The 26931-nt window shown below is 42.1% G+C and overlaps 1 long non-coding RNA gene across 1 annotated transcript in view; it reads left to right on the top strand.

The window, feature by feature from the left end:
• Nucleotides 1-1988: 1988 nt before the first annotated feature.
• Nucleotides 1989-26931, top strand: part of LOC140741613 (uncharacterized) — a 49235-nt gene continuing 24292 nt past the window's right edge. Inside the window, exons 1-2 of the long non-coding RNA XR_012102094.1 lie at nt 1989-2101; nt 15523-15600. This is a non-coding gene — a long non-coding RNA (uncharacterized lncRNA). The remainder of the gene's footprint in view (nt 2102-15522; nt 15601-26931) is intronic.

The raw sequence follows: 26931 nt of genomic DNA, 5'->3' as shown, positions 1-26931 counted from the left end.
ATACGTGTGTGTGGATTTGTTGGTGTGTCCATGTGTGTGCATGTGTGCATATATGTGTGAGCATGTGCGTGCATGCATGTGTGTGTTTGTGTGTGTATGTATTTATGTGTATGCTGATGTATGTGTGGGTCTGCTTGTGAGTGTGTGTATCTGTGTGTGAGTGTGTGTCTGTGTGTGTATCTGTGTGTGTATGTATGTGAGTGAATGTGTGTATGTTCGTGAATGTCTCTGTATGTGTGGGTGTGTTTGTGAATCCTTGTGTGTATGCATGTGCATGCATGGGTGAGATTGTGAGTGTGTATATGTGTGTGTGACTGTGTGTGTTTCTGAGTGTGTTTGTGTGTGTTGTGTGTGTGTGTCTTTGTATATGAATGTGAGTGTGTGTGTGTGTGTGTGTGTGTGTGTGTGGGCATGCTTGTGAGTGTGTATGTGTGCCTGTGTGTCTGTGTGAGTTTGTGTGTGTGTGTGTGTGTGTGTGTGCATGTGTGTTGCGAGTATATGTGTGTGGCAGTCTCTGTGTGTGTATATGTGTTTGTGAGTGGGAGTATGTTTGTGTATGTGTGAATGTGTTTGTGAGTGTGTGTGTGTGAGTCTGCATTGTATCAATGTCTCTCTGCAATTTTCGACAATCCTCTACACTATCCACCACACCACCAACCTTTGTGTCGTCTGCAAACTTGCCAACCCACCCTTCCACCCCCACATCCAGGTCATTAATAAAAATCACGAAAAGCAGAGGTCCCAGAACCGATCCTTGTGGGACACCACTGTGTGTTTGTGTCTGCTTGTGTGTCTGTGTGTGAGTCTGTGTGTATGTGTGGGTGTGATTGTGAGTGTGTCTGTGTATGTATGTGAGTATGTGTCTGCATCTGTGTGTGAGTGTGTGTATGTGTGGCCTGTTTGTGAGTGTATGTGTGTTTGTGATTGTGTAGGTGTATGTGTGTGTTTCTGCATGTGTATGTGTATGTGTTTGTGAGTATGTATGTGTTGTGCGTGTGTTGTGTAGGTTTGTCTGTGTGTGCCTCTGTGTGTGTATGTGTATGTGTTGTGTGTGTGTGCGTATCTGCTTGTGTTTCTGTGTGTGTGTCAGTGTGTATGTGTGTGTGTATGTGTGCTTGGAGAAGGCAGGAGATTGGAATTGAAAGGGAAAAGGATCAGCCATGATGAAATGGCAGAGCAGACTCAATGGGCCAAATGCCCTAATTCTGTTTCTGCATCCTTTGGTCTTATAGCCTAATTAATTAGTTAATGCTTAGAACTTGAATTGTGGAGTCCTTGAAAGTGAGTCTGTAGGCTGTGGAATCAGTTCAGTGTTGAGATGAGTGAAGATATCCAGGTCAGTTCAGGATCCTGATGGCTGAGGGGTAAGAACTTTTCCTGAACCTGGTGCTGTGGGACTTAAGGCCCCCATGCCTTCTTCCCAAGGGTAATACAATGTTAAGTTTGACTCCACCTACTCCTTTAGGAGGATGTGTTGGATCCCTATTTGAAAAAATATCAGAAAAATTCTGTCTGTTTTCTACACATTTTGAACTGCTTATCTGGTCATCATTACATTGCTGCTTATGAGAGCTCCTGAACCTGTGTTCATGGGTGTTCATGTCTGGTTGAATGACAAACTTGAACTTGAACTCGAGAGTTTACGGTATAAACACTGGCTGATAATTTTCGCAATCACAACATTGATTACAAGCACTTCATCTGATACTATGAATACAAGGCTTTCTTTCTTTCAAATAACCCTGTACGAGCAAAACCATCAAGGGCTCAGTTGACTGAATAGCCTCCTTTTCTACTGTAACAATGCAAATAAACATATCCACCTACTTTAAAAATTATTCTGTGTGGACATAATTTGCATATTTTAGTTGCACACTGAATTCCTCATTGAATAAATTAATCATCGTCGAATTCTTATGGCTTTTGGTATTGAACTTTGGTATTGGTACTTGGCTAAATGCCTGCTTTATAAACACGCTCGCTCAGAATGGTAACACAGCAATTTTCCTGTTACAAGCATCTGAACAAGAAAATGGCCTGAAAAGCAAATAAAATCATGAAAGGATTTTGCAAACATAGCCCCAGAGCATAAAGGAACAAGGTATATGTTGTTTGTTGAAGAGTAAACTGTACTATAAAGACTGCTTTAATCTTCAGCATGTTTGGCTCCAGGCCAGTCGTCTTTGTTAAACTAATCTCTACATCAGTGGAAAAAATCCTTAAAGCTTTAAGTATTATCTTGACAAGTGTATCGGAGAATAAGTGAAAACTTCACAGCTGAGCTTGCCCAACAATTGGAAAGATACTTTCCCAGTGCTAGTTAAGGACAGTATAAAAGCAATATAGAGCATAAGAGCAAGGATGTATAAGGCATAAGGCATTGGTCAGACCACACTTGAAGTATTGTGAGCAGTTCTGGGCCCCTTATCTAAGAAAGGATGTTTACAAGAATGGTTCCGGAATGAAAATGTTAATGTAAGAGCACTGTTTGATGGCTCTGGGCCTGTGCTCACTGGAGTTTAGAAGAATTGGTGGGGGGGAGGGTTGCAGGGGAATCATTGAAACCTGTCAAATACTGAAATGCTTCAAAAGAGTGGATGTGGACAGTGGGTTAACACACACAAAATGCTGGAGGAACTCAGCAGGCCAGGAAGCATCAATGGAAAAATGTACAGTTGACGTTTTGGGCCGAAACCCTTCAGCAGGGCTGGAGGATAAAAAGCTGAGGAGTACATTTGAAAGGTGTGGGGGTGGGAGGGGGGGAAGGAACAGAGAAACACCATGCGATAGGTGAAACTTGGGGGGAAGGGTTGAAGTAAAGAGCTGGGAATTTGATTGGTGAAAGAGACAGAAGGCCATGGAAGAAAGAAAAAAGGGGGGAAGAGCACCAGAGGGAGGAGATGGGCAGGCAAGGAGATAATATGAGAGAGGGACAAGGGTATGGGTTAGGGTGAGGGGGGTGGGGGAGATGGAGGCATTACTGAAAGTTTGAGAAATCGATGTTCATGCAGTCAGGTTGGCGGCTACCCAGACGGAATGTGGTCTTATCACAACAGTGGCAGAGGCCATGGATGGGCATATTGGAATGGGAATGAGAAATGGAATTAGAATTAGAATGGGTGGCCACTGGGAGATCCCGCTTGTTCTGGCGGGTGGAGTGTTGATACTTGGTGAAGTGGTCTCCCAATCTATGTTGGGTCTCACCAATATACAGGAGGCCACACCGGGAGTACCAAACAAAGTAAATAACCCCAACAGACTCACAGGTGAATTGTCACCTCACCTTGAAGGACTGTTTGAGGCCCTGAATGGTAGTGAGGTATATCAGTGAGACCTGACGTAGATTGGGAGTTTGCTTCGCTGAGCATCTTCTACCAGAACAAGCAGGATCTCCCAGCAGCCACCCATTTTAATTCCACATCCCATTCCTATTCTGATATGTTCATCTATGACCTCCTCTGCTGTCGGGATAAGGCCACACTTAGGCTGGAGGAACAACACCATTTGGGTAGCCTCCAGCCTGATGGCATGAACACCGATTTCTCAAACTTCCAGTAATGCCTCCATCTCTTCTGCTCCCCTTCACCATTTCCCATCCCCTTGTCCCTTTCTCACATTATCTCCTTGCCCACCCATCACCTTCCTCTGGTGCTCTGCCCCCCCTTCTTTCTTCCATGGCGTACTGCCTCTTTTTTCCAATCAACTTCTTTATTTCATCCATCCCCTTCCAAGTTTCACCTATCGCCTGGCATTTCTCTCTCCTCTCCCTCCACCTTTCAAATCTACTCCTCAGCTTTTTGTCTCTAGTCCTGCTGAAGGGTCTCGGCCGAAATGTCAGCTGTGCTTTTTTCCATAGATGCTGCCTGGCCTGTTCAAGTTCCTCCAGCATTTTGTGTGTGTTGCTCGGATTTCCAGCATCTGCGGATTTTCTCTTATTTGGATAGTAGGCTAATTGTATACTGTAAATTACCTCCAGTGTATAGGCCTTTTATCCATGTGTCTGTCTAAGAGTCTCTTAAGTGTCATTGTTCCATTCCTCATTCTGGCTTTCTTCTTACCCCTTCTCTTTTCCTGCCTATCTCCTCTCTCTGTGCACTTCCTCCTGAGCTTTCTCCCATGGCCCACTCTCCTCACTTATCAGATTCTTGGTTTCAGTCCTTTACCTCTTCCACCTATCACCTCCCAGCTTCTCTCTTCATTCCACTCCCCCACCCACCTACTTTCCTCCTCCACTGACCTCACCTATCACCTCCCAGCTTCTCTCTTCATTCCACTCCCCCACCCACCTACTTTCCTCCTCCACTGACCTCACCTATCACCTGCCAGCTTCTCTCTTCATTCCACTCCTCCACCCACCTACTTTCCTCCTCCACTGACCTCACCTATCACCTGCCAGCTTCTCTCTTCATTCCACTCCCCCACCCACCTACTTTCCTCCTCCACTGACCTCACCTATCACCTGCCAGCTTGTACTCCTTCCCTTCCTCCACCTTCTTATCCTGGCTTCTGCAACCTTCCTTTCCAGTCCTGATGATTGATGTCAGCTTCTAAACCCATGAACTTTAGTGGAAATAAATCATCTTTAATCCGAAGGGAATGTCTAAAACGATGAGACAAAGTTATTAATGACCAAGTAAAGTGGTCAACAGTGAAGTTATTGGAAAAATTCTGGGGGGGGGGGGGGAGCAATTAATCTATACATTGAAAACTAGGTGTTGATTAGAGATAGAGAGCATCATGTTCTTGGTGGGGCTTCCTGTCTGACTAATTTGATTGAGATTTTGAGGAAGTAACTAAATATATTGATCGTAAGACATGGGAGCAGAATTAGGCTATTCAGAATAGGCCATGAAGCAGAATGGTGGTTGACTCTGCTCGACCATGGCTAATTTATTATCCCTCTCAACCCCATTCTCCTGCCTTCTTGCTGTAACCTTGGACGATAGAAGTTCAGTTGATGTAGTCTACATGGACTTCAGTAAGACCACGTGGAAAACTGGCCCAAAATGTTAGAGCCCTTGGGATCCAAGAGAAGTTGGCAAATTGGCTTGGTAATAGGAGACAGAGGGTGATCATGGTGAAGGTGTTGGTAGTGATGAGAATAGCTGTAGGTTACAGAATGATATTAATCATGTGGTTAAGTTGGGCAAAGTTTATAATTCCAGATGTAAATTGATATTGAACCACATCATATCGATTCCAAGAATATAGCAAGTGTGGCCAATTGATTCCAGAATGAACCATTTGAGCCTCCTATGTGCAGAAAGCACTCTCTTTTGGCACCGGTTTTACAATAGACAATAGACAATAGGTGCAGAAGTAGACCATTCGGCCCTTCAAGCCTGCACCGTCATTTTGAGATCATGGCTGATCATCTACTATCAATACCCGGTTCCTGCCTTGTCCCCATATCCCTTGATTCCCCTATCCATAAGATACCTATCTAGCTCCTTCTTGAAAGCATCCAGAGAATTGGCCTCCACTACCTTCCAAGGCAGTGCATTCCAGACCCCCACAACTCTCTGGGAGAAGAAGTTTTTCCTTAACTCTGTCCTAAATGACCTACCCCTTATTCTCAAACCATGCTCTCTGGTACTGGACTCTCCCAGCATCTGGAACATATTTCCTGCCTCTATCTTGTCCAATCCCTTAATAATCTTATATGTTTCAATCAGATCCCCTCTCAATCTCCTTAATTCCAGCATGTACAAGCCCAGTCTCTCTAACCTCTCTGCGTAAGACAGTCCAGACATCCCAGGAATTAACCTCGTGAACCTGCACTTAACCTGCACTTCCTCTACAGCCAGGATGTCCTTCCTTAACCCTGGAGACCAAAACTGTACACAATACTCCAGGTGTGGTCTCACCAGGGCTCTGTACAAATGCAAGAGGATTTCCTTGCTCTTGTACTCAATTCCCTTTGTAATAAAGGCCAACATTCCATTAGCCTTCTTCACTGCCTGCTGCACTTGCTCATTCACCTTCAGTGACTGATGAACAAGGACTCCGAGATCTCTTTGTATTTCTCCCTTACCCAACTCTACACCATTCAGATAATAATCTGCCTTCCTGTTCTTACTCCCAAAGTGGATAACCTCACACTTATTCACATTAAACGCCATCTGCCAAGTATCTGCCCACTCACCCAGCCTATCCAAGTCACCCTGAATTCTCCTAACATCCTCATCACATGTCACACTGCCACCCAGCTTAGTATCATCAGCAAATTTGCTGATGTTATTTTCTATGCCTTCATCCAAATCGTTGACGTAAACGGCTGTGGTCCCAATACCGAGCCCTGTGGCACCCCACTAGTCACAACCTGCCATTCCGAGAAACACCCATTCACCGCTACCCTTTGCTTTCTATCTGCCAACCAGTTTTCTATCCATGTCAATGCCTTCCCCCCGATGCCCTGAGCTTTGATTTTACCCACCAATCTTCTATGTGGGACCTTATCAAATGCCTTCTGAAAATCGAGGTACACTACATCCACTGGATCTCCCCCGTCTAACTTCCTGGTTACATCCTCGAAAAACTCCAACAGATTAGTCAAGCGTGATTTACCCTTGGTAAATCCATGCTGGCTCGGCCCAATCCTATCACTGCTATCTAGATATGCCACTATTTCATCCTTAATAATGGACTCTAGCATCTTTCCCACCACCGATGTCAGGCTAACAGGTCGATAGTTCTCTGTTTTCTCCCTCCCTCCTTTCTTAAAAAGTGGGATAACATTAGCCATTCTCCAATCCTCAGGGACTGATCCTGAATCTAAGGAACATTGGAAAATGATTACCAATGCATCCGCAATTTCCAGGGCCACCTCCTTTAGTACCCTAGGGTGCAGACCATCTGGACCTGGGGATTTGTCAGCCTTCAGTCCCATCAGTCTTCTCATCACCGTTTCCTTCCGAATGTCAATCTGTTTCATTTCCTCTGTTACCCTATGTCCTTGGCCCATCCATACATCTGGGAGATTGCTTGTGTCTTCCTTAGTGAAAACAGATCTAAAGTACTCATTAAATTCTTCTGCCATTTCTCTGTTTCCCATAACAATTTCACCCAATTCATTCTTCAAGGGCCCAACGTTGTTCTTAACTATCTTCTTTCTCTTCACATACCTAAAAAAGCTTTTGCTATCTTCCTTTATATTCCTGGCTAGCTTGCGTTCGTACCTCATTTTTTCTCCCCGTATTGTCTTTTTAGTTAAGTTCTGTTGTTCTTTAAACACTTCCCAATCATCTGTCCTCCCACTCACCTTAGCTCTGTCATATTTCCTTTTTTTTTATTGCTATGCAGTCTCTGACTTCCTTTGTCAACCACTGTGGCCCCTTTCCTCCCTTTGAATTCTTCCTTGTCTGGGGGATGAACTGATTTTGCACCTTGTGCATTATTCCCAAGAATACCTGCCATTGCTGTTCCACTGTCTTTTCTGCTAGGCTATCCGTCCAGTCAACTTTGGCCAGCTCCTCCCTCATGGCTCCATAGTTTCCCCTGTTCATCTGCAACACTGACACCTCCGAGCTGCCCTTATCCTTCTCAAATTGCAGATAAAAGCTTATCATATTGTGATCACTACCTTCTAATGGCTCTTTTATTGCGAGATCGCTTATCAAATCCTGTTCATTACATAACACTAAATCCAGAATAGTCTTGTCCCTGGTCGGCTCTCGTACAAGCTGTTCCAAGAATGCATCCCGTAGGCACTCTACAGACTCCCTATCCTGTGGTCCAGCACCAACCTGATTCTCCCAGTTCACCTGCATGTTGAAATCACCCATAACTACTGCGACATTACCTTTGCCACATGCCAATGTTAACTCCCTATTCAACTTGCACCCAATATCCATGCTACTGTTTGGTGGCCTGTAGACAACACCCATTAGGGTCCTTTTTCCCTTACTGTTCCTCAGTTCTATCCACACAGACTCTACTTCTCCTGACCCTATGTCCCCCCTTGCAAAGGACTGAATCTCATTCCTCACCAACGGGGCCACCCCACCCCCTCTGCCCACATTTCTGTCCCTACGATAGCACGTATACCTTTGTACATTCATTTCCCAGGTCTGATCTCCCTGCAGCCATGTCTCCGTTATCCCAACAACATCATAGTTACCCATTCGCACCTGGGCTTCAAGCTCATCCGCCTTATTTCTGACACTTTGTGCATTCAGGTATAGAATTTTTAGCCCATTTCTCCTCTCTCTGTTTGAATCGCTGCCTATTGTGCTTAACCCAGCTCCCCGAACTCCCATCGGGCTATACGCCCCTAGAATTTTGTTGTCCTTCCTAAATTTACTTATTCTTTCTGCACATTTAACTCCATGTTCCGTCAGACCATCCCTCTGTACATGAGTCCTCCTTATCACTTGTTCCGCCCCACCTTCCTCTACTACACACTTAATATTCCGGAACCGGATTGCACGTTTTTTGTTTTGGCTAGACCAATTTGTCACTGCCGCATTATAGGTTGCCCAGCAACTAACATGACTCAGTAAAAATGTTCTTGTCCCATTGCCATTCTTGCTCCACACATACCAACAAAGTTCAACGTACAAAGTAAATTGTTTATCAAAGTATGTATATGTAATCATATAATAACTTCAGATGAGATTCATTTCCTTGGAGGTTATTACAGGAAAAATAAAGAAATTCAATAGAATCTATGAAAAGCTATACATAAACCAAGACTGACAAACACCCAATGCCCAAAAGAAGACAAACTGCAAATGAAAAACTACTGAGAACATGAGTTGTAAAGAGACCTTGAAAGTGAGTCCGTAGGTCATGGAATCATTTCAAAGTTGTGGTGAGTGAAATTATCCATAAGTGTGAAAACATGCATTTATGGAGGACTAATAAGAGACAGATATACTGTACACTATGAATGAGAGGACTCTAGGAAGTACTGAGGAAAATTGGGATCTTGGTGTGCAAGTTCAATCATCTCTAAAGGTGAAGAATAATGAAGAATGATAGCTGGTCATCATTAGCTAGGGCATAGGAGAGTCATGATGAGACAGAATAGTCATGGAATGAAACCCAGATAGATAAAGTTGTAAGAGCTTTTGGCACATTGGCTTTCTTGAATCAAAGTATTGCATGCAGGATGTTATGTTGAAGTTGTATATTTGGAGTATTGTGTACAATTATGTCTACTTACTTACAGTAACGATGTAAACAATGTTGAAAGACTTCAGGACAAATTTACAAGATTGTTGCCAGGTCTGGAGGACCTGAGTTATACAGAAAGATTGAAAGATTTAAAAAGTTAGAACTGTATTCCTTAGAACATAAAAGATTGAGAGTAGATTTGATAGAGGAATACACAGAACAGGCATGACCTAGAGAGGTTACAGAAATTTACCAGGATTTTACCTGGTATAGAGTGTCTCAAGAGAGATTGGTCAGACTGGATTTGTTTACCTTGGAGAAGAGGCAGACAGGAATCCACTAGGGGATTATGAAGAGCATAGATGGGGTGGACAGTGCTAAATCTTACCCCATTTTAGACTTAGAAATACACTTCAGTATGCGGTGGAAACCATTCTTTATCTCCCAGTAACAACTTTTAGTTCCTTACAGGATGGTTGTCATTACCTTGGTTGTTTGTGATGAACACTGAATTAATCTAAAGGAGCACTGGTTTGGAACCTGAGCTACTGAGTGCAGCTAAATGCTTTTCTACAACATATGCTAAATTATAAACACATTAAAAAGTAAACCAATGTCCTTGGAGATCAGGCAGCATCTATGGAGAGACCACTTTGTCAAGCACCTTCACTCCGTCCACAACAAAAGGCAGGATTCCTCAATGGCCTTCCATTTCAACTGAACTTCCCATTCCCATTCCAACATGCTGTCCATTGCCTCCTCTACTGCAACATTGAGGCCACACTTAAGTTGGAAGAGCAACGCCTTATATTCCATTTGGGTAGCCTCCAACCTGACGGCATAAACATCGATTTCTCTAACTTCCAGTAATTTCTCCTCCCTTCTCCTTTCTTTTTCCACTCCCCATTCAGATTTTCCTCTCACCCCTTCTCTTCTACGTACCAGTATATTTGCTTCCTCTGGTGTCCCTCCTACTTCCCTTTCTCCCATTATCAATGGTTGTCTCCTCTCAAATTCTTGCTTCTTCAGCCCTTTACCTCTTCCACCTATCTCCGCCCAGCTTCTCACTTCATCGGTCCTCTCCCATTCACCTGCCTTTCCCATCACCTGTCAGCTTGTACTCCTTGCCCTCCCTCTACCTTCTTATTCTGGCTTCTTCCCCCTTCCTCTGCTGTCCTGATGAAGGGTCTCAGCACAAAACATCAAATGTTTATTCCCCTATGTAGATGCTGCCTGACTTGCTGAGTTCCTCCAGCATTTTGTGTGTGTTGTAGAGTCAGAGTCATAGAAACGTAAAGCACATAAATAGGTCCTTTGGCCCATCTAGTCCATACCAAACCATTTAAACTGCCTAATTCTATCAACCTGCACCAAGACCATAACCCTCCATACCCAACCATCCATGTAGCTCTCCAACCTGGCAGCTTGTTCCACACTTCTCATGACCCTTTGAATGAAGAAGCTGCTCCTTAACCTTGAACTTTAAACTTTTCACCTTTCACCCTTAACTCATGACCTCTAGTTGTAGTCCCACCTAACCTTAGTGAAAAAAAGCCTGCTTGCATTTACCCTAATTATAACCCTCATAATTTTGTAAACCTTTATCAAATCTCCTCTCAGTCTTCTACGTTCCAAGGAATAAAGTCCTAACCTATTCAATCTTTCCTTATAACTCAGGTCCTCCAGTCCTAGCAACATCCTTGCAAATTTTCTTTGGATTCTTTCAACCTTGTTTACACCTTTCCTGCAGGTAGGTGACCATACAATACTCCAAATTAAGCCTCACTAATGTCTTATACAACTTTAACATAACACCCCATCTCCTGTACTCAGTACTTTGAGTTATGAAGGCCAATGTGCCAAAAGCTTTCTTTATAACCTTATCTACCTGTGACACACTTTCAATCAATTATGTACCTGTATTGCCAGATCCCTTTGTTCTGCAGCAATCCTCAGTGCCCTACCATTCACTGTATAAGACCTACCTTGGTTGGTCCTACCGAAGTGCAACATCTCACACATTACTGCATTTAATTCCATCTGCCATATTTTAAGCCCATTTTTCCAGCTGGTCCAGAGTCCTCTGCAAGCTCTGATAGTCTTCCTTGTTGTCCACTACACCCCGAACCATGGTGTCATCGGCAAATTGGCTAATCCAGTTAACCAATCATCAACCAAATCATGGATATACATGACAAGCAACAAAGGACTGAACACCAATACCTGCAGTACTCCACTAGTCACAGTCAGAGAGGCAACCAACTATGACCACTATCTGGCTTCTCCCACAAAGCCAATGTCTCATCCAATTTATTAGCTCATCTTGAATGCTGAATGACTGAAACTTCTTGACCAACCTCCCATGTAGAGCCTTGTCAAATGCCTTACTAAAGTCCATGTAGTCAGCATTCACTATCTAGCCTTCATCAACTTTCCTGGTAATGTTCTCAAAAAACTAAGATTGGTTAGACATGACCTATCACGCACAAAGCCATGCTGACTATCCCTAGCAACACACACAAAATGCTGGTGGAACACAGCAGGCCAGGCAGCATCTATAGGAAGAAGCACTGTTGACGTTTCAGGCCGAGACCCTTCATCGACTATCCCTAGTCAGGCCATGTCTATCCAAAAACTCACATATACAAACCCAAAGAATACCTTCCAATAACTTTCCCACAACTGATGTCAGGCTTACCAGCCTATAAATTTGTGGTTTATTTTTTAAGGCTTTCTTAAACAATAGAGCAACATGAGCTATCCTCCAATCCTCCAGTACCTCACTTGTTACTAAGGATGGTTTAAATATCTCTGCTAGGGCCCTTAGAATGTCTGCACTTGCCTCCCTCAGTGTCTGAGAGAACACTTTGTCAGATCCTTGGGATTTATCCATCCTAATTTGCCTCAAGAGAGCAAACACTTCCTCTTCTGTAATCTGCATAGGGTTCATGAAGTTGGTGCCGCTTTGCCTCACTTCTATAGATTGTGTCTAGCTCCCAAGTAAATACAGGTGCAAAAAATCCATTAAAGATCTCCCCATCTCTTTTAACTCCACACATGGTTTCCCATTCTGATCTACCAGAGGACCAATTCTATCCCTTGCAATCCTTTTGCTTCTACCATATTTGTAGAAGCCCTTAGGATTCTGCTTCACCTTGTCTGCTAGAGCAACCTCTTGCCTTCTTTAAGCCCTCCTGATTTCTTTCTTATGTGCTCTCTTGCATTTCTTATACTCCATAAGCACCACATTTTTTCCGACTGGCTGATACCTGCTGCATATGCACCTTTATCTTCTTAACCAGGGCCTCAATACCTCTTGAAGTCCAAGGTTCTCTGAACCTGTTATCTTTACCTTTTATTCTGACAGGCATATACAAGCTTTGTACTCTAAAAGTTTCACTTTTGAAGGCTACCCACTTTCCAAGTACACCTTTGCCAGAAAATAATCTGTCCCAATCCACACTTCCCAGATCCTTCTGATACCATCAAAATTGGCTTTTCTCTAATTTAGAATCTCAACCCATGGACCAGACCTACCTTTTTCCATAATTACTTTGAAACTAATGGCATTAGGATTACTAGATGCAAAGTGTTCCCCTACACAAACTTCTGTCACCTGTCCTGTCTTATTCCCAGTATTGCACACTGTCTCATTGCGACTTCTATGTACTGATTAAGGAAACTTACCTGAACACATTTGACAAACTCTTTCTCATCTAGTCCTTTTACAGTATGGGAGTCCCAGTCAATATTTGGAAAATTAAAATCACCTACTGCAACAGCCTTATGTTTCTTGCAACAGTCTGCAATCTCTCTACAAATTTGTTCCGTTAAATCCCACCAACTGTTAAGTGGTCTATATAATCGTCCTATTAATATGGTCATACCTTTCTTATTTCTCAGTTCCACCCATAATGCCTCACTAGTCAAGTTCTCCAGTCTGTCCTGACTGAGTACTGCCGTGACATTTTCCCTGACTAGCATCGCCACCCCTCCTCCTTTAATCACTCCCACTCTGTTACGTCTGGAACAACAGAAGCCCAGAATATTGAGCTGCCAGTCCTGCCTCTCCTGCAACCAATGGCTACAATATCACAATTCCATGTGTTGATCCATGTCCTGAGCTCATCTTCCTCTCTTACATTGAAACTTAAGAGTATTTTGCATTGAAATATACGTAGCTCAGGACACTAGTTGCATCATGCTCAACTTTTTGGTTCCCGACCTTGTCTGAGAGCTTATCAACATCTATCTCCACAACCTCTCCACTATCTGTTCTGGCACTGGTTCCCATCTCCTGCAACTCTAGTTTAAACTCTCCTGTGCAGTATTAACCAACTTTCCCACTAGGGTATTAGACACCCTTCCAGTTCAGCTGCAAACCATTCCTTCTTACAGGTCCCACCTTCCCTGGAAGAAAGATCAATGATCCAAAAATCTTGTGTCCTCCCTCCTACAAAATTCCTTAGCCACATATTAAACTGTAGAATTTTCCTATTTCTGGCCTCACTAGCGCATGACACAGGTAGCAATTCTGAGATTACAACCCTGGAAGTCCAGCCCTTTAATTTAGCACCTAATTCCCTGAACTCCTCATGTAGAAACTTGTCACTCTTCCTACCCATGTCATTGGTACCTACATGGACTATGACCTCTGACTGTTCACCCTCCCACTTGAGATTGCTGAGGACTCGATCTGAGATGTCCCAGACCCTGGCACCCAGGAGGCAGCATACCATCTAGGGATCTCATTCTTGCCCACAGAATCTCCTGTCCATTCCCCTAACTAACAAATCCCCTATCACCACAGTGTGCCTCTTCTTCCTCCTTCCCTTCTGAGTCACAGAGCCAGATTCAATGCCAGAGATCCGACCGCTGTGACTTTCCTCTGTTAGGTCATTCCCCCTTCCCCCAACAGTATCCTGTGATATACCTATTGTTAAGGGGAATGGCTACAGGAGCACTCTGTACTGGCTCCTTCTCCCTTTCCCCTTCCAGACTGTCACCCAGTTTGCTGTGTTCTGCACCTTGGGTGAAACTCCCTCACTGTCTGTCCTATCACCCCCTTTAGCCTCCCTAATGATCTAGAGTTCATCGATTTCCAGCTCCAACTCCTTAACACGGAGTGTTAGAAGCTGCAGCTGAATGCACTTTACAGTTGTCATCGTCAGGGACATTGGGGGTCTCCCTGCCTTCCCACATCTCGCAAAAGGAGCATTCCACAATCCTGTCTGGAACCTCTAATATTCTAACTGAGCAGATATAGATGAGGAAAAACAATAAATAAACTGAGACCTGTAGTGTTTTTGCCTTCTCTCACTCAAGCCTCTCCTCACTGAAGCCTCAAAGAGCTAAATCTTCAAAATCCCCACTAATTTATTTTAATTTGCTCTTGCCAATCAATCTTGATCGTTGATTGGCCGCTGCTCAAAACACCAAACTGCTGCGCATTCATGCCTTACGAACTCTGCAAACCTGACTGAGCTACGTCTTCTCGCGCTTCAGATCTTCGATTGGCTACTGCTCAAAAAACCTTGTTGCACAAGTTTTCCAGCATCTGCAGGATCTCCTGTATTTATAATCAATGTCCTTGCCTCCTCTGATAGACGGCAGCTTGGAGTTGCAGGAACTGGATTGAGTGGAACAGAGTTTAGCTTTTAGTTCAACTCTGACTCTACCTGCCAATGCTACACTCAGTAGCCAAATTATTAAGTGCCTCCTGTACCTAATAAAGTGGCCACTGAGTGTATGTTTGTTGTCTTCTGCTGCTGTAGCCCATCCATTTCAGGGTTTGATGTGTTGTGTATTCAGAGACACTCTTCTGCACACCACTGTTATAAAGTATGGTTATTTGAGTTACTGGCACCTTCCTGTCAGCTTGAACTAGTCTGGCCATTCTCCTCTGACCTCTCTCATTAATAAAGTGTTTTTGCCCACAGAACTGCCACTCACTGGATTTTTTCACTCCATTCTCTGTAAACTCTAGAGGCTGTTGTGCATGAAAATCCCAGGAGATCAGCAGTTTCTGAGATACTCCAACCACCCTGTCTGGCACCAACACTTATTCTAGAGTCAAAAATCACTTAGACCACACTTCTTTTCCCCAGCCTAATCCCAAAGGATGGTCAATGGTGTTGTAAACTTATTTCCTTCAATTCCCTAGCAATGCTTCACAGTGCCAACTGTAAAATTGAGGTTCAATTCCCACTGCTGTTTATAAGGAGTTTGCTCATACTCCCTGTGACTGCATCAGTTTCCTCCAGGTCAATATTAGTGTTAGCAAGCTATGTTGGTGCTGGAAGCATAGCCACGTATTTGATTTGATACAAACAATGCACTTCATTGTATGTTTTGATGTACCTGTGACAAATAAAGCTAATCTAATCTAATCCAATTACTTTACAGAAGTTGACTTTAATAAGAATAAAAACGAGGAGCAATGCAAAAAGGATTCTAACTTATTACAGTCTATCATCGACAAAGGTCAGCATCTCCTGTATGTGTGAGTGCAATTGTGAGAATTATCTGTGAAAGTGTGCAGAAGTTGCACATGAGTGTTTGAATGTAGAATTGTGTGCCGACATAACAGTAAGTGTCAACGTGGCTGTAAGTGTGCTCATGTGTATTTGCTTTGGTGAATGGGTGCCACTGTTTTTTGCTTCCTGGTATGTTTACAATTCTTTCTGAGTACTCACCTTAAGAGAAGTTTAGATAAGTACGTGGATGGGAGGGGTATTGAGGGCTATGGTGCAAGTGAGGGTCAATAGGAATAGGTAGAATAACAGTTCAGCATGGACTAGATGGGCTGAAGAGCCTGTTTCTGTGCTGTGGCACTCTATGACTCTCTACATCAATTATTTGGCAATTCATACAAAAGGATCAATGTTGCCTCTGTAACTCAGTTGTACAGGGAACTGACAGTATCTGCAATTTCAATCATATTATATCATTCCATTTGCAATGGTGGGTGAGATGGATTTAGTCTGCTGACCATTTGTACTGTGGTTATATTCTCCACAAATCACTGACAGCCTGTGCATGTCAATGCCAGATTCTACAGGGAGCTACCAACTCAGGAAAATGGCAGATGAAGTAAGTTTTCCAAGCGTGAAACCTTTCCATTGTTAATTCTGAAGACACCAGCAGCTGTTCCATTTCCAGTTGGTGCACTTCAGAACATTTTCTACAGTTCATACCCTGTCAAGATTTTGAAGGCTTGTTTCACAGAGAGAAAATATTCAGTGGGATTGCACTTTTCAGTTTGAGAGGTGCTGGAGCAGGTGAGTGGGTCTCTTTGGCTTAGGGCATACCCCACTGAAACAGATCATTCTGCCCATCTAGACTGTGCCAAACATTATTCTGCCTAGTCTTATTGGCATGCATTAGCCCTCTACATTCCCCACCCCCCATCCATGTTCAAGTTTAAGTTTATTGCCAGTAATGTATACCGCCAAATGAAACAGTGTTCCTCTGAGGCCAAGGTGCACAACGCAATACAGATAACTCACACACAACACAAAGTAAAATAGATTTAGGCTACGTCCACACTACACCGGATGAATCCGTAACCGAAGCTTTTTCTCTTCGTTTTTACCCTCTGTTTTCGCCCCCCGAAACCGGAGGTTTTCAGAAACACTTTCCAGGGTGTGTAATTTTGAAAACACTGCTTGGGCAGATCAGTGTGGACAGGGTAACTGGAGAAATCTGAAAACGCTGTCAGACAGCAGCGCATCATTTCATTGATTTCTTGAACGCAACCTAACAATTTCAGAACAGACGGCAACGAAACTGAAGCCAGAAGAGTTAGAAATGTACTCACTAAATACTTTGACCCATAACTTACTGAATAAATAAGTATACTCACTTTGCCCTGTTTTCTGTCCTTGCTTGTATGAAGGTGGTTTACCTATTTATGCAAGTACTTCTCTGACAGTAGATGTGTAACAGCCTAATGTAACATTGTATGGAAATATAAGATAATACTGATGCAGACATGTTTTATACATTTAACAAGGTGCTTTATTAATGCAACAGAGTTAGTCAGTTTTTCAATGTTCGTCGTCAGCTGGGTCATACAGTCTGTGAACTCCCAGTCGGTTGCCTCCATACACTTCAGTATTTGTTTTCTTTATTTTTAAATCTTCCTGCGTGAGAGCCAACAGCTACCCGTCGTTAAAGTTTTTCTAGTCTGTAACTGAACAAACACGCATCAAGTCTTTCACTGTAAGGTTCAACACCAAACATGTCGCTTGTTTTCGGTAGATGTGTCCTGCGCATGCGCAGTAGGAGGAGATTCACCAAAATATCCGTTTCAATGTAGACAGAGATATTTTTTAAAACGCATAGTGTGGACGCCTATCGTTTTTACATGAAACCGACGTTTTCAAAATTATCCGGTCTAGTGTGGATGTAGCCTTAGTACTCCTTATCTGAAATACTTGGGGCCAGAAGCATTTTGGATTTCAGATTTTTCTTGGATGTTGTAATTTTTGGGATTGCCATAATTTCTGACTCTGAATTTATGTTTTACCGATAAATGTTTTTGTCTTATATTTGCTCATCACACATGTGTACTTAACTGTAAAAATTATTACATACCACAAATTTATTGAAAATATAATATGAGCACAGTAACAAAAGCAGCACAATACCTGAATCAGTTGCTGAACAACAAATTTTTTAAATTTCTCCGCCTAAGATGTTATGTTTTCATTAAAAGGTTACAGTACACTGTATTTGTATTTTACTTTTTTTTTAGCTTTTATGTAAGGTATAAAAACAATCTGCAAGCTTCCTTCCCCTCCCACCACCTTTTTATTCTGGCATCTTCCCCCTTCTTTCTCAGTCCTGAAGAAGGGTCTCAACCCAAATGGTTGATTATCTATTCCTTTCCATAGATGCTGCCTGACCTGCTGAGTTCCTTCAGCATTTTGTGTGTGTTACTCTGGATTTCCAGCATCTGCAGACTTCCTCGTGTTTATGATCAGCATTATAGATTTATTCTGGTGTTGGATTTTCATCAGTGACAATCTCAGCAAATCAGTGGATTTCTGTACTGCTTCATGATCAGCAGACATTTAAAAAAATTTAATGCCATGCCTTTTCTTAATTTTTTGCAACCAGCTTGCTGAATATTCACAATTATCTTCAATTTTCAGTTCTTAATGATAGATCTTTGTTTCATGATCGGCATACTGTTAATCGATATATATTCACTCCAATGCTGATGAATCCACTCTCTCAATACACAATCAAGATCTTTATTTTTTGCTTTAGGCAGCGTTTTTTTTCTATTTTTCATTAACTTTTGTTCATTACACATGTGAGGTCACTTCTCAGAATTGTCTGTTGTGCTCAGAGACCCGTGGATCATCTGGGAACCTTCCCAGTGCCTTATGGAATTTTTCATTTGTGACATCATGTCAGCACTAAAAAAAAAATTGGATTTTGGAGGTTTTCGGATTTTGAAATTTAGGATAAGGGGTATTCAACTTGTATTACCCCAAATAAATTAACAAATAATAAAATATATTCCAGAAGGTCTGCGTTCAGTATAAGGTTCATTTACACAAAAGTCAAAAGTAAACAGTATAACTCTACTAGTGCTTCATAAGTGATGAGACTTGTGTGGTGGCTGGGAGTCTCATGGCCTGGGGGAATAAGCTATTTCCCATCCTAACAGTCAATGTCCTAATGCTACTGTATTTCCTGCCTTATGTGTGTGGGGGGGGGGGGGTAGTCAAAGAGATTGTGAGAGTGATGGAAGGGATCCTTGACAATGCTAATGGCCCTGTGTACACAGCATTCCTGTTACATATCTCTGATGGATAGAAGAGAAACCCTGATGATTCTCTCAGCAGTCCTCAGAATTCTTTGTAGGATCATGGAGTGAGATGCTTTGCAATTCCCATACCAGATGGTGATGCAGTTGATAAGGACATTCTCAATAGTCTTCCTGTAAATGGTCCACCACTCATCAGAACACCACAGACAATTCACACTGACCAATTAACTTACCAACCTGCTCTCCTTTGGGATGTGGGAAGAAATTGGACACCTGGGGGAAACAGCATGCCTGCAGGGTGAACATGCAAACTCCACACAAACAGCACTGAAGATCAGCATTGAACCAAGGTAGCCGAAATTGTGAGGTAGTGGCTCCACCAGGTGTACCACTGTGCTACCCTGATCTTCACCATTCTAACACTAACCGAATTTCAGATCATTACTGTTCTCTGTTATTTTCATCATATTCACCTTGTCTTTTAGACCATAAGACCACAAGACATAGGAACAGAATTAGGTCGTTGGGCCCATTGAGTCTGCTCGGCCATTCAGTCAGGGCTGATCCTATTTTCCCTTCCTCAGCTCCACTCCTTAGCCTTCTCCCAATAACCTTTGATGTTGTGTCTAATCCAGAACCTATCAAGCTCTGCATTAAATACACCCAACAACCTGACCTCCACAGCTGCCTGTGGTAACAAATTCCACAAATTCATCACCCTCTGGCTAAAGAAATTTCCACATATAACATATAACCATATAACAATTACAGCATGGAAATGGGCCATTTTAGCCCTTCTAGTCCGTGCCGAACGCTTACTCTCACCTAGTCCCACCAACCTGCACTCAGCCCATAACCCTCCATTCCTTTCCTGTCCATATACCTATCCAATTTTTTTTAAATGACAATATCGAACCTGCCTCTACCACTTCTACTGGAAGCTCGTTCCACACAGCTACCACTCTCTGAGTAAAGAAGTTCCCTCTTGTGTTACCCCTAAACTTTTGCCCCTTAACTCTCAACTCATGTCCTCTTGTTTGAATCTCCCCTACTCTCAATGGAAAAAGCTTATCCATGTCAACTCTATCTATCCCCCTCATAATTTTAAATACCTCTATCAAGTCCCCCCTCAACCTTCTACGCTTCAAAGAATAAAGACCTAACTTGTTCAACCTTTCTCTGTAACTTGGGTGCTGAAACCCAGGTAACATTCTAGTAAATCTCCTCTGTATTCTCTTTATTTTGTTGACATCTTTCCTACAATTTTAATATTACATCCCAACTCCTATACTCAATGCTCTGATGTATAAAGGCCAGCATACCAAAAGCTTTCTTCACCACCCTATCCACATGAGATTCCACCTTCAGGAAACTATGCACCATTATTCCTAGATCACTCTGTTCTACTGCAATCCTCAATGCCCTAACATTTACCATGTATGTCCTATTTGGATTATTCCTACTAAAATGTAGCACCTCACACTTATCAGCATTAAACACCATCTGCCATCATTCAGCCCACTCTTCTAACTGGCCGAAATCTCTCTGCAAGCTTTGAAAACCTACTTCATTATCCACAACGCCACCTACCTTAGTATCATCTGCATACTTACTAATCCAATTTACCACCCCATCATCCAGATCATTAATGTATATGACAAACAACATTGGACCCAGTACAGATCCCTGAGGCACACCACTAGTCAACGGCCTCCAACCTGACAAACAGTTATCCACCACTACTCTCTGGCATCTCCCATCCAGCCACTGTTCAATCCATTTTACTACTTCAATATTAATACCTAAAGATTGAACCTTCCTAAATAACCTTCCATGCGGAACCTTGTCAAAGGCCTTACTGAAGTCCATATAGACAACATCCACTGCTTTACCCTCGTCAACTTTCCCAGTAACCTCTTCAAAAAATTCAATAAGATTTGTCAAACATGACCTTCCACGCACAAATCCATGTTGACTGTTTCTAATCAGACCCTGTCTATCCAGATAATTACAAAGTATATATACCATCTCTAAATATACTTTTCATTATTGTACCCACCACTGACGTCAAACTTACAAGCCGATAATTGCTAGGTTTACTCTTAGAACCCTTTTTAAACAATGGAACCACATGAGCAATACGCCAATCCTCTGGCACCATCCCCATTTCTAATGACATTTGAAATATTTCTGTCAGAGCCCCTGCTATTTCTACACTAACCTCCCTCAAGGTCCTAGGGAATATCCTGCCAGGACTCGGAGACTTATCCACTTTTATATTCTTTAAAAGCACCAGTACTTCCTCTTCTTTAATCATCATAGTTTCCATAACTACCCTACTTGTTTCCCTTACCTTACACAATTCAATATCCTTCTCCTTAGTGAATACCGAAGAAAAGAAATTGTTCAAAATCTACCCCATCTCTTTTGGCTCCACACATAGCTGTCCACTTTGATTCTCTAAGGGACCAATTTTATCCCTCACTATCCTTTTGCTATTAATATAGCAGTAGAAACCCTTTGGATTTATTTTCCCCTTCCTTGCCAAAGCAACCTCATATCTTCTTTTAGCTTTTCTAATTTCTTTCTTAAGATTCTTTTTACATTCTTTATATTCCTCGAGCACCTCATTTACTCCATGCTGCCTATATTTATTGTAGATCTCTCTCTTTTTCTGAACCAAGTTTCCAGTATCCCTTGAAAACCATGGCACTCTCAAACTTTTAACCTTTCCTTTCAACCTAACAGGAACATAAAGATTCTATACCCTCAAAATTTCACCTTTAAATGACCTCCATTTCTCGATTACATCCTTCCCATAAAACAAATTATCCCAATCCACTCCTTCTAAATCCTTTCACATCTCCTCAAAGTTAGCCTTTCTCCAATCAAAAGATCTCAACCCTGGGTCCAGTCCTATCCTTCTCCATAATTATAATGAAATGAATGGCATTGTGATCACTGGACGTGAAGTGCTCCCCAACACATACCTCCATCACCTGACCTATCTCATTCCCTAACAGGAAATCCAACACTGCCCCTTCTCTAGTTGGTACCTCTATGTATTGCTGCAAAAAACTATCCTGCACACATTTTACAAACTCCAAACCATCCATCCCTTTTATAGTTTGGGCTTCCCAGTCTATGTGTGGAAAATTAAAATCTTCCACAATCACAACCTTGTGCTTACTACAAATATCTGCTATCTCCTTACAAACTTGCTCCTCCAATTCTCACTCTCCATTAGGTAGTCTATAATACACCCCTATAAGTGTTACTACACCTTTCCCATTCCTCAATTCCACCCAAATAGTCTCCCTAGACAAGCCCTCTAATCTATCCTGCTAAAGCACCGCTGTCATATTTTCTCTGACAAGCAATGCAACACCTCCCCCTCTTGCCCCTCCGATTCTATCACACCTGAAGCAACAAAATCCAAGAATATTTAGTTGCCAATCACACCCCTCCTGCAACCATGTTTCACTAATAGCTACAACATCATATTTCCAGGTATCAATCCATGCTCTAAGCTCATCCACCTTTCTTAGAATGCTCCTAGCATTAAAATAGATGCATTTAAGAAACTCTCCACCTCTTACTCTCTGTTTATCCCTAACGGTGCAAACAACTTTATTTTCTTTTTCTTCCTTCTCACCTACATCTTTGGTCTGAGCGCTCCCCTTCTCTGTCACCTGCCTATCCTCCCTCACACACTGTCTACTCACTTTTTCTATTCGTAAACTAACCTCCTCTCTCCTAGTCTCTTCAATTTGATTCCCACCCCTCAACCATTCTACATATCTATTTCTCCACATCTCTGTTTTAAATGGGTACCGCTCTATCCTGAGGCTGTGCCCAATTGTCCTAGACTCTCCCATCACGGGAAATATCCTTTCCACATCTACTCTGTCTAGGCCTTATAATGTTTGAAAGGTTTCAATGAGATCCCCTGTCATCCTTCTAGATTCCAGTGTGTACAGACTCAGAGCCATCAAACGTTCATCATATGAAAACACTTTCATTCCCAGAATCACCCTTGTGAAATTCCTCTGAACCCTTTCCAATGTCAGCATATCTTTTCTTAGATGAGGAGCCCAAAACTGTTCACAACACTCAAGGTGAGACTTTAGCATTACAACCCTGCTCTTTTATTCTAGACCTCTTAAAATGAATGCTAATGTTGCATTTGCCTTCCTCACCACTGACTCAACCTGCAAGTTAACCTAGGGTGTTCTGCACAAGGACTCTCAAGTCCCTTTGCATCTCAGATTTTTGGATTTTCTCCCCATTTAGAAAATAGTCTGCACATTTATTTCTACTATCAAAGTGCATGACCATGCATTTTCCAACATTGTATTTAATTTGCCACTCTCTTGCTAGTAATTTCCTTTCTGTTGCCTTTCTCCTTTCTTAAAGATTGAAGTGACATTTGCAGTGCTCCAGTCCACTGGCACCATGCCAGAGTCCAATAATTTTTGAAAGATCATTACTAATGCCTCCACAATCTCTACCGCTACATCTCTCAGAACCCTAGGGAGCAGTTCATCTGGCCCGGCTGACTTATGTGCCCTTAGTTCTTTCAGCTTTTTGTGCACCTTCTCCCTTGTAATAGCAACTGCACTCACTTCTCTTCCCTCGCAGCTTTCAACTTCTGGCACACTGCTAGTGTCTTCCACAGTGAAGACTGATGCAAAATACTCATTTAGTTCATCTACCATCTCCTGCCTCATTTTTCTAGTGGTCCTATATCCACTCTCATCTCTCTTTTATTTTTACATACTTGAAAAAGCTTTTACTATCCACTTTGATATTGTTTGCTAGCTGGCTTTCATATTTTACCCTAAATATTAAATCTCTTACCCTGGTCCATATTATCCCTATGCCCTCTAGTTTTAGATTTCCCTGCCCTGGGAAAAAGAGTGCGACTATCCACCTTGTGGTTTTATAAACCTCTATGAGCTCATCCCTCAGGGTAAACAGCCACAACCGATCCACTCCACTTTCTTCAGTTATGAATCCCAGGTGTCAGGGTAATAAGCCACAGTAAGATGGTAGGAGGAGGGGAAGGAGTACAAGCTGGCTGGTGATAGGTGACATGTGAAAGGTGATAGGCTTCTTCCATGATCCCCTGTCCTCTCCTATAAGATTCTTTCTTCTTCAGCCCTTTACCTTTTCCACCTATCCCCTCCCAGCTTCTTACTCCTTTTACCTCATTTGGTCTCACCTACTATCTGCCAGTTGTACTCCTTACTGTCCCACATCTTTTTATTCTGGCTTCTTCCCCATTCCTTTCCAAGCCTGATGAATAGACATTGACTGTTTATGCCCCTCCAGCATCAAAATCAGGTTTAATATCACTGGCATAAGTTGTGAAATTTGTTGTTTTGTGGTAGCAGTGCATTGCAATATATAATAGTTTAAAAAACTATAAATTACAAGAATATATGTTAAATATTAGTGCAAAAAGAGAGGGAAAATGAGGTAGTGTTCATAGACTCATTTTCCATTCAGGAATCTCCATAGTTCCTCCAGCATTTTGACTGTGAAACTATAGCTCGTTCGCTCTCAAGTCCCCTATCATTATTACAAGGCAAGGTCACAATGTCTGTTGTCTTCGGTTCAGGCATGATTAAATAGAAGTAGAGGTGGACCACTCAGCCCCTTAAACCTGTCCTACCAATCAGGCTGGCCAGCCCCAGGCCTCACATCCTCTTCCATACCAATTCCCCATAGCCCTCAATTCCCCGATCTTCCATAAATGAGATGAGGAGGAATTTCTTTAGCCAGAGGGTGGTGAATCTGTGGAATTCATTGTCACATATGGCTGTGGAGGCCAAGTTATTAAATCAGAAGTTGACAGGCTCTGGAGTAGTAAAGGTGTCAAAAGTTACAGGGAAAAGGCAGGAGAATGTAATTGGGATAATAATTCAGCCATGATAGAATGGCGGAGCAGACTCGATGGTTTGAATGGCCTAATTCTGCTCCTTTGTCTTATGGCTTATGTCTGCATGCACTACCTTGAGATTCACTTTCTTGCAAGCATTCACAGTAAAACAAAGAAATATAATAGAATCAATGAAAAACTGTGCTTCTTTAAATACCCTCTCTTGATCCAACCTCCATGATCCTCTAGGGTAGAGATTTCCAGTGATTTGCTACCTTCTGCAAGAAATTCCTACAGACCTTAGTTTTAAATGACTTAACTTTGTATCTATGTCCCTTATATTCAATACTCTCCCACTGGTGAAAACATTCCAACATCTACCCTGTAATGCCCTATTAGGATCTTGTCTTTCATCCATCATTCTTCTAAATGTCAAAGTAGGTAGATATAATTTCTTTAGTTGCTCATTTTAAGACAACCCTATTATCCCATGCCCCTTCTCATTCTTCCTACCAAGAAGGACCCAAGGGTTAATTTCTTCATGTACAGAATAGAGTTCTGTATATAGAGTGACCATCAGAAGTGGTTGAACATTGAACAGTATTCAATGGAAGTGGTTGAACGTTGAACAAGATGTGCTAATGTTTTAACTTACTACAAGATAAATCTAATGTTTCCGTCTTACAGACCCCTCCATTTTATCTTCATCTATGTGCCTAACTAAGAATTAGCCGAATAAATCTCTTTTGGGCTGCCTCCAATGTCAACAAGTACAGTGGATTCCACTTAATTGGGCCATATCAACACCAATACACCCTATTAAGTGGTTGCCCCAATTAGCTGAAACATAGCACAATACAGGCCCTTCCGCCCACAAAGCTGTGCCAAACATGTCCTTACCTTAGAAATTACTTAGGGTCACCCATGGCCCTCTATTTTTCTAAGCTCCGTGTACCTATCCCGGAGTCTCTTAAAAGACCTTATCATTTCCACCTCCACCACCACCGCCGGCAGCCCATTCCATGCACTCACCACTCTCTGCAGAAAAAACTTACTCCTGACATCTCCTCTGTACCTACTTCCAAGCACCTTAAAACTGTGCCCTCTTGTATTGGCCATTTCAGCCCTGGGAAAAAGTCTCTGACTATCCACATGATCAATGCCTCTCATCGTCTTATACACCTCTGAAGTTTCTTTGAAATAGTTAAACAGGTATAAAAAAAGACCAGCTACCATTTAACTGAGTAACAAATTACAGTATGTATTTAAATGAAATACAGAACAAATTAGAACAGTACCAATGCTACTACAGTACTATAAAACTGTGTATTAATCGTTAGCGATGGAGGAATTTATCCAGTGTATGCTGTTATGTTCTTTAGATTTTGTGTAAATGAACAAAGTCAGCCCAGACACCTCATGCAGATAATGGACTGCCTTCATACAATGCTACTGGTGATTACGTTGTCCAAATCTTCATTTTCTTTGTATCATTCAACATGATTGTCAATACCTTCAAATTCTTCGTAGTTTCTAACTTGTTAAAGTAGTGAAATTATTTCATTTTCACTCCCAGCTGTTTTTAGCATCTCTAAGCCTGAATACTTGAAACCACGTTGAACAAAACAGTCCCAAATTGTCTTACTGCTTAACAGTGAGAAAAATCACTGTTTTTTTGAACACAAACTCATGTAACTATTTTAAAACTTTGCTCTAAGCACGGTGTAGTGCCTGATCACTATACGAGTGCATGCATCTGACGTTAGAAATTTTTTGGCAATGAAGGAAATCCAGGCTATTTTCTCAATTAGCTTTTTTTTAAGAGTTGTCCCAAATGATTGGCAGCTGCAATTAACCGATGGTCTAATTAGCCAGAATACATTGTAGTTCATTTAGTAAGAGGAACAAAACTACTCACAGAGTTGCAGTCACGGCTTTTTAGGATTTGAATTGGTTTATTATTGCCACATGTATCAAATACAGTGAAAAGCTTTCCTTGCATGTTATTCATACAGATCAGACCATTACACAATGCATCAAGGTTGAACAAGGTAACAATGACAGTAACAATGCAAAATAAAGTGTAATAGCTACAGAGAAAATGTGGTGCGGGTAAACAGAATCAGAATCAGATTTAGTATCACTG

The sequence above is a fragment of the Hemitrygon akajei genome, chromosome 18 (genome assembly GCF_048418815.1).
Source record: "Hemitrygon akajei chromosome 18, sHemAka1.3, whole genome shotgun sequence".
Taxonomy (NCBI): Eukaryota; Metazoa; Chordata; class Chondrichthyes; order Myliobatiformes; family Dasyatidae; genus Hemitrygon; species Hemitrygon akajei.
This window is presented reverse-complemented; position numbering and strand designations above follow the sequence as displayed.